Raw genomic sequence first — 7,353 nt, forward strand, 5'->3', positions numbered from 1 at the left:
CGCATCCAACATCGTCGTTATACGTATACGTTAACCGTTGACAGATTCCAGCCGAAATTAATTATCATCTACGGGTGGTAAATTCCGATGAGTTCGTCACGTGGTTTAGTACGATCAGAATCAGTTTGGCTCATGCATAAAATACGGAATCAACTCGCGGCCACGACAGCGAGGTAAATTTCACCGTTGTCCTGAATGGCTTGTAAAATCAATACCACGTTAGTTTCGGGAATGCCACGTATATAGTTTTCCCGGTAGAATACTCGGCAAATCTTTCGCGGATCAAGTGATGGAAAAAACGGCAACGTCCGACTGTATGGTACAGAGCTGTTCCCAAGAAACAACCGAGCATTTTTTTTCTCCTGTATAAGAAGAAGCGTGGCGCTAGTTCGCCTTATAGTACGTAAGGTATATAGTATGTTACGCTGATCGCAGCATTGCGCAGCTGGGACACCGAACGACTGTAAGGCAGCCACGGCAAACGAGATCCAAGAAAGTTCAGTTTAGTGCTCAAGCTCCAGGGTACGACAGACATTTATTTTGCATAGAGAGGAGACTCGATTTTGCTGCACGTGCGGGCGATAGGAGAATACCATGTATTTTCGTTAGCGTTCCCGTGATGAGCGGATAATCCTTCAGGTAGCCTACGTGATCCAGAGGTTTGTATACGACAGACGGTTCAAACTGAGGTAATTCACATCCGAAAAACTTGATTCAATAAGAGCTGAGAATAAGCATCGTGAGGGTCAGCAGAATCCAAATATCTCGCTGACAACGCTTGACGAAAACGCTAAAAGTCGATGGCGTCTCACTTTCTGAAAATTGATGAAAACGACGAAACGAAGGGAATGAAACAAAAACCAATGAAATCGATGAGGTATTCAGTTTTCTGAATATTATATTCAAACGACGGTTTTCGAAGTGAACCACACGGAACGATCGAACGGAGTGATTCAGACACCCTTGTCGGATATCTAATCACAATTTTACACCAGACATGATTTCGGCGATATTCCGTCCATCGCAGACTTTCGAATTAATCCTATAATTGTTCTATAGCCCCGATACGATCGAGAACACTTCAAACTTCCCCAAAGGCGATACAGGTGTTGCTTAACCGCGATAACGAAAATTACGGGAAAAAAAAAAAAGAAGTAAACAAGTTTCGTTTTCATATCGCATAGCGGGGAGTATCTCGGATCGTCGGTTGGATCGCAACCTTTAATCTATATACTAGAGAGGGAAGCGGGATCGCCGGGGGTTCGAAATAAAGCAAAATGAAAACACCTCCGTGGGCCACGGTTACCCACGGCGTCATCTCGAAGGATTAAATTCTGCGCTACCGGCTCGTATAACTCTGAGATCGTAGCAAAAGGGAACTATGAGATATACGCTCGCGTATAAACCCCCGTCCGTATGAGAAACGCTCGCGTTTACCGAGGACGGTCTTTCGCGAAGATTATTTCAGAGACGGCAAAGGTTTCGGCTCGTCTCACGTACGCGGGTCGTCGATATGGCTGACGTGCACACGTGTAATTATACGTGTGTGTAACCACACGTGCATCGTCGGAATTATTGTTTAAACTTCACACTTTCGCGAGTGAATATAATTTCCATGCGATTGTCGTTATATTTCGAATCTTCATTATTCTATGGTATAAAGCGGAACGCGGAAGGTAATTCGAAATGCTTACCGATGTAGAGGAGATAGGCGAGACAAAGCCGCCTATTTCGGTATCCTATCCCTAAATCCGACAATCAGGACATATTGTCCAAGAGATTCTGGCTGAACGTATATAGCTACGCCGCGAGCTGGTTCTCATATTTGTGAACTTGCTTAATTCCCGGGCAAACTGTAACTCCATATTCTCCACGAAATTCCCTCCGACACAGTTATGACGTAGAGTTCGAAGTTATGCAACCGTGACGTATATGAATACGTCCACCGGTAACAGTTTCCACGTAGCCAACACCGCGGAATAACCTTTGCGGAAATTCCGAATTCAGTTTTTCCATTCGACTTTTCAAAATCTTACCGACCAATTACTTTTGCATCCGAAGTGGCGTAATTTGTGCAGATTTTTAGGGGCGGACGTTACGGTTGCGCGTCCGTATTTATCTTCGTTTCTTCCGCAGCCTCCGAAATAATGATTTTTTACTCTCGTGCCCGAGCTGTCCGCTCGCGCGTGTATGGAAATCGGTATGCGTTCTTCCGAACGGCGGTAAGAAAAACCTCGGCAATCTTCGTTGCGAAAATATGGCGGAAACTTTTCACTCCAATATATTACGGATGTTGTGTATGAGCGTATTATTTTGCCGAGAAATTTATTGCCCCGGGCTTTTCACGGAGGTACAACGTACAGGTAGGTATACGCCGACCGCGTGGCGGACAAACAAAACCACCTGATAAACCTTATTTTTCCCCGTTGGAAAACGATGAATTTTTTCAACGACAAACCTTACCGAACGCGCGATGCACATGTGATCGTCACGTGCGATCGCCGTTTCTGAATAATCGCAAAATCTCTTCCGCCGATAACGAGCCAGGCTTGGATCGATACGAGTTTCATTTATTTCCAATTATTTCGACAGTCGACAAACAGCGATTAATTGCATTTCCTTCCCGAGGTCATAATCAGCGAGCCACTTGAAAATTGGGAGAGTTGGAATATATCATAGGGAGTGATAATGGAGAGAGAGTCGGTTACGCAGGTGATCGGCAGCTGTGAAATTTGCAATTAATGCGCGGTATGACGACACCCTCGAAGAAGTGATCCGGAAACACAGATGAAGCTTCCAATTGGACCAGCTGGCTAATCGAGAGGCGAACGGGCGCAACCCTCGCGCTCGCGCTGAATCTGCATGACGCGATACGCCTTTTGACTACGGTATGAGCGAATGTCGAACATCGAGACTCGAAAATGAGTCAGACTCGAGTCGCCAAAGTTGGATGAACCACTTGAAAAAACAAAAAAAAGCAACGTGGTAAGGGCACGATTTCTATTGGATTCAATTACACCTCGTCATGGTGGTCAATATTTCCGATTAACTAGTTTTTCGTAATTAAACTTTTCACGCGATCCACGACGTTGATTAAGTTTCGAGATAAGTCGATGTAAACTACCTTCGAGTTGATGATAGTTTCTCAGTAAAACTTACACGACGTGATCAGAATTAAACTTTCGTAAAACTTTCGCGAAGATGTAATTCGATTCGCGTAGGGCGTGTCACTCTCGGCAATATAATCGAGTTTTATTCAACCGGCGTGTCCCAGCTCGCAAAAAAAAAAGTTTTTGATAGGTGCTCCAAATTCTTCTTTTTTTTTTCTCTCTTTTGGTCAGTGCGAGGTACGCTGAAATCCGTTGTTCACTTACCGGATCGATTCGCGGTACTCCAACTGCTGTTATATCCTACCAAAATCAACTTACAGAGACAAACTCTCGAAGATACCTAATCCGAAAACTACTTTTTCGTCCGTTTCACGGACGAAAATTTCACTCTCTCCATACTCTGATGATATTTCTTTCAACCCGGTGGATGGTATCGAGTTTCGTTGTGACCTCGAACAAGGTGTGTTTACCCTCGTTGATTTCTCCGGTAAGGAACACACGCGTACGTATACATAGTCGATATATTTATGGTACTACGTTTCTCGATAGTCGTCCGAAGCGATTCCCAGTGCAGTTCAACAGTTGGCTCGATACATCTGACGCTGGATCGGACGGGCGCGTCGTGTTCGGAGTTGCGCCAAGTGATCGATAGAATTTTTAAGGTGAAATTACAATTTCGCGGAGACGGAAGTTCTCGCACAAGGTACATCCGGTATAGCGCGAGAGTATAAGGTATTTCGGTTATTTTGATAAACAAAAAAAACAAAATTAACGAACGAATAAATATTCCGAGTACACGGGGCTGGGTCGGACACGAGCCTAAAATTTGATGCTTTCAATTAATCCCCGAAGTCTTTTCACGAAGACCAACGACCGTTATAATTAATTGAAATCGCGCTTTGCGTTCTCATCCCCCCCCGAAACGTCCTTCTCCGTCGGAGTGGTACGTCAAAATTTCACGTCACGATCCTCGGATATCTCGTACAATTGCCAGAATATACTCCAGACCTCTTTACACTTTCCACGACTGTTCGTATAATCCCTCCGCACGACGCGACCTTACTTTAAGAATATTTTCAATTAATTTAGCCATCCCCGTTTATTCATACTCACGTGTATTTTTTCTGTTCTCGGAACACATTTTTTTTTCTTTTTTTTTTGTTTCAAACATTATTCATTCGCTCTTCTTCTTCGTCCCACTTACGCCCGCAGAGAAAATAGTTGACACGGTTAATTAAATTCTGTTTTTAAATCACGCGTATACAGCGCAAACCTCTCATCGCAAAGGTGCTTTGAAGGTGAGAATAATAACGGTCGACGACGTTGGCGCCTTGAAAGCGCGTAAGCGTCATCTCGAGAGGGTCAACATCTTTCTTGACTCCGAGTAACAAGCTTTGAGTAACGCACTTATCCTCCACGGCAACGGCGGTGTAGGCCTCGTGACCGCGTCGCCACGTCGCCCGCGACGTAAATAATTCTAGGGGGGGATTTATTCACCCGTTTCTCGAGCGACACACGGCAGTGGTTTCCTAACGCTACACCGGTTTTCGGTTCTCCCCGCACCTGTACCGGAAGTCCTTTCGGAAGTCATTCGCCGCAATGAAGCGAGTGAGACTCGTAGCGATGTTATTCTTTGATCATGACGTACGATGACATCGTGAATAACAGCCGAAGAAGGCGTATCGCATCGCGAAGTTTTCGCTAAATTTATCGTCTCCCAAGGACAGAAAAGTTTAGTTTGCTTTTTCCGAGCTTATAATACGAAGCCAAGACGCTCTGTGTCTGTTCGCTCGGAGTTTTGCGCATATGAAAGATTATTTCTCGAGCGTTTCTCTCCTCGGTTTTCTCATATTTCTACGCGTCAACGGTTCAACCAGAGATACAAATTTATCGGGTTCCCTTCGTGCCGTACGCTTTTCAAACCGATACACCTCCCGTATCTCGCTTCCATTCCGGCTTCGCGAAATTCTTAGAAAATCCTACAGCAGTAGCCTGCTATACGTTCCAACGAATTCTATACCTATTATGCATATATATAAGCGTAGTAAAAAATTTGCGTCCGTTGAAGAGTTGAGTAACTTTTTTTTTCAGAAATGGACGGAAAAAGTGAAAGTATAAAAAAAAAAAAGTAATACCTCTTCATTAATCCTCGCAGGTTCAAAAAATATGTTTCAAGTTTCTATGGTTACACGTAACACGCCCACCGACTGATGCTTTTCAATTTCTATTTCAACTTTATTCAAATAAGGATGAAAAGCTTCGGAATTGTTAACGTTTCCATTTGCTCTACCCGCAACGTTCTATTCTATGGGTATACCTTGCATACGCGAATCTTTTGCCACACACATACCTACGTTATATATGTACATGTATACCGAATTTTCGGACGACTCTCCAGATATCCGGCGAAGGAACGTTCGCTAGGGCGGAAGTTCACTTTATTCCGAGCTATTGGGTGAACTGAGTAAAACTGACCATGCACGGACCGACTAACAAGCTCTGGAAAATCTTGCCCGCCGAATATGAGACGGTGAATAAAATCCGTCTTCGTATTAACGGAGACGTGGTCCGGACGCGATTTGCGAGGAGAAAAAAAAACCGAAAAAAAATAAAAAAATAAAACTAAGGTACAAAATGTCGAGGACGTATTATCTATCAACTCCGATTCAAATTGGTGTACTATACCTGCTCGCTGCGAGCGTGCGGGTAAAAGTTTATCCGCACAGCCGTCGGGGGAAGGGGGGGGGGTTTGAGTCGGATTTAAAACGGCTGTCCACTTTGAATTTCCACCTCTCGTCGCAGTTTATATACGCAAATTTATTGAAATTTTTACCTCCCTAACAGTGGTGTATATAGAGGTAAAACCAAACAGACGTGTTCCCGAGGATAATGTAATATATCTATACGTGTAGGTATGTATCAACCTGGGTTGAAATTCCCGCGATCCGTTTGCCGCGCATATTTTACACTTCGCGTTATTCGACCAGGTAGAGAAATTCTCGAAATACAAACGTATCGTAGATATACCCGGTCGGTATCTTCTTCTTTTTTTTTTTTTTTCACTTGATCTCGTGTACAGCTATCGTCTTGTATTCGATTCGGTTACGAGCGAAAAATTTTCGTGCTTCAATTTTGACTCGAAAGTCTTCGCGCACTTTCGTATTACAACGTTCTTCCGCTCTCGAGTTCACCGATACATCTGCTTCGATTTGAGAAAAGCTAATAAAGATAATTAATAAATATACAGTCAGTTCCTGTATCGTTCGGGATCCGTTTATGCCCTCGAGCGGCTGTTTTTTCATTTATGAAGAGTGAAAAATTTTCCATCCGGACTTGAAGAATGTTCCCGAGCCTCCGCAAGAACGGCCGTAGAGTACGAGAACGAAGTATAGTTATATGTGAGAAAATGAGGGGTAGAGAATAAAATATTAGGCGAGTGGTATACTGTGTATTTGCGAACATATTTCAAGATCTTTTTCTCGGGGGCAAAACCGGCTTACCGTTGACGCTTCGCCGATAGCTGGCTCTTATTTACGGCTATTCGAGGATCAAATACACTCGACCGGATCGAAAGATTAACGAAACACCGCGCCAACCACCGCCACTTACGATACGTTGTGCGAGCGGCGAGTGCGAAAAGAGGATTTCCACACGCTCGGAAAAAAGCACGCCGACTTCTGAGTCGAGCTTATTCTTGGCCGAAATCACTGCGGAATGGATTCCGGAATACGCGATTCCTCGCCAATGTCCCGGTCTCTTTTTTTTTTTCTCAAGCTCTATTTTTTTTTCGCCCGGATCGAAAATTTGCGTCCAATCGGCGCACGTCCGTTATTAGTTTCCACTCTTAATGCAATTACCAAAATTCCGCGACACCGCGTCGCGGCGCGACCGTAGAGGCTCGCTCGAACCGGCTCGAGAAATTTAATCCCGCGCGCGCGAACGGAACTAGGTCGTTCCTTGCACCCGGAAAAGTTAGGGGATTATACCCAGAAGGCTCGAGCACTCGGAAATTGATTTACAACCCGAATATATCGGTTAGTTATTTCTTAATATTTTATCCCCGACCACCTCTCCGGCCCGCGACACGTAACCAGATACACGTATTTTACGAGTCACTTCGACCCCCCCCCCCTTTGGGTCACGTTTTTCCAGAGGCCATTAATCCTTCGCGCAAGGTTTATGTAAAGTACGACGTCTACATCGCGATTGTTATATCGCGTCGAAACGCTTCAACGGATCCGGA

This window comes from Athalia rosae, chromosome 2, assembly GCF_917208135.1.
Source record: "Athalia rosae chromosome 2, iyAthRosa1.1, whole genome shotgun sequence".
Classification (NCBI taxonomy): Eukaryota; Metazoa; Arthropoda; class Insecta; order Hymenoptera; family Athaliidae; genus Athalia; species Athalia rosae.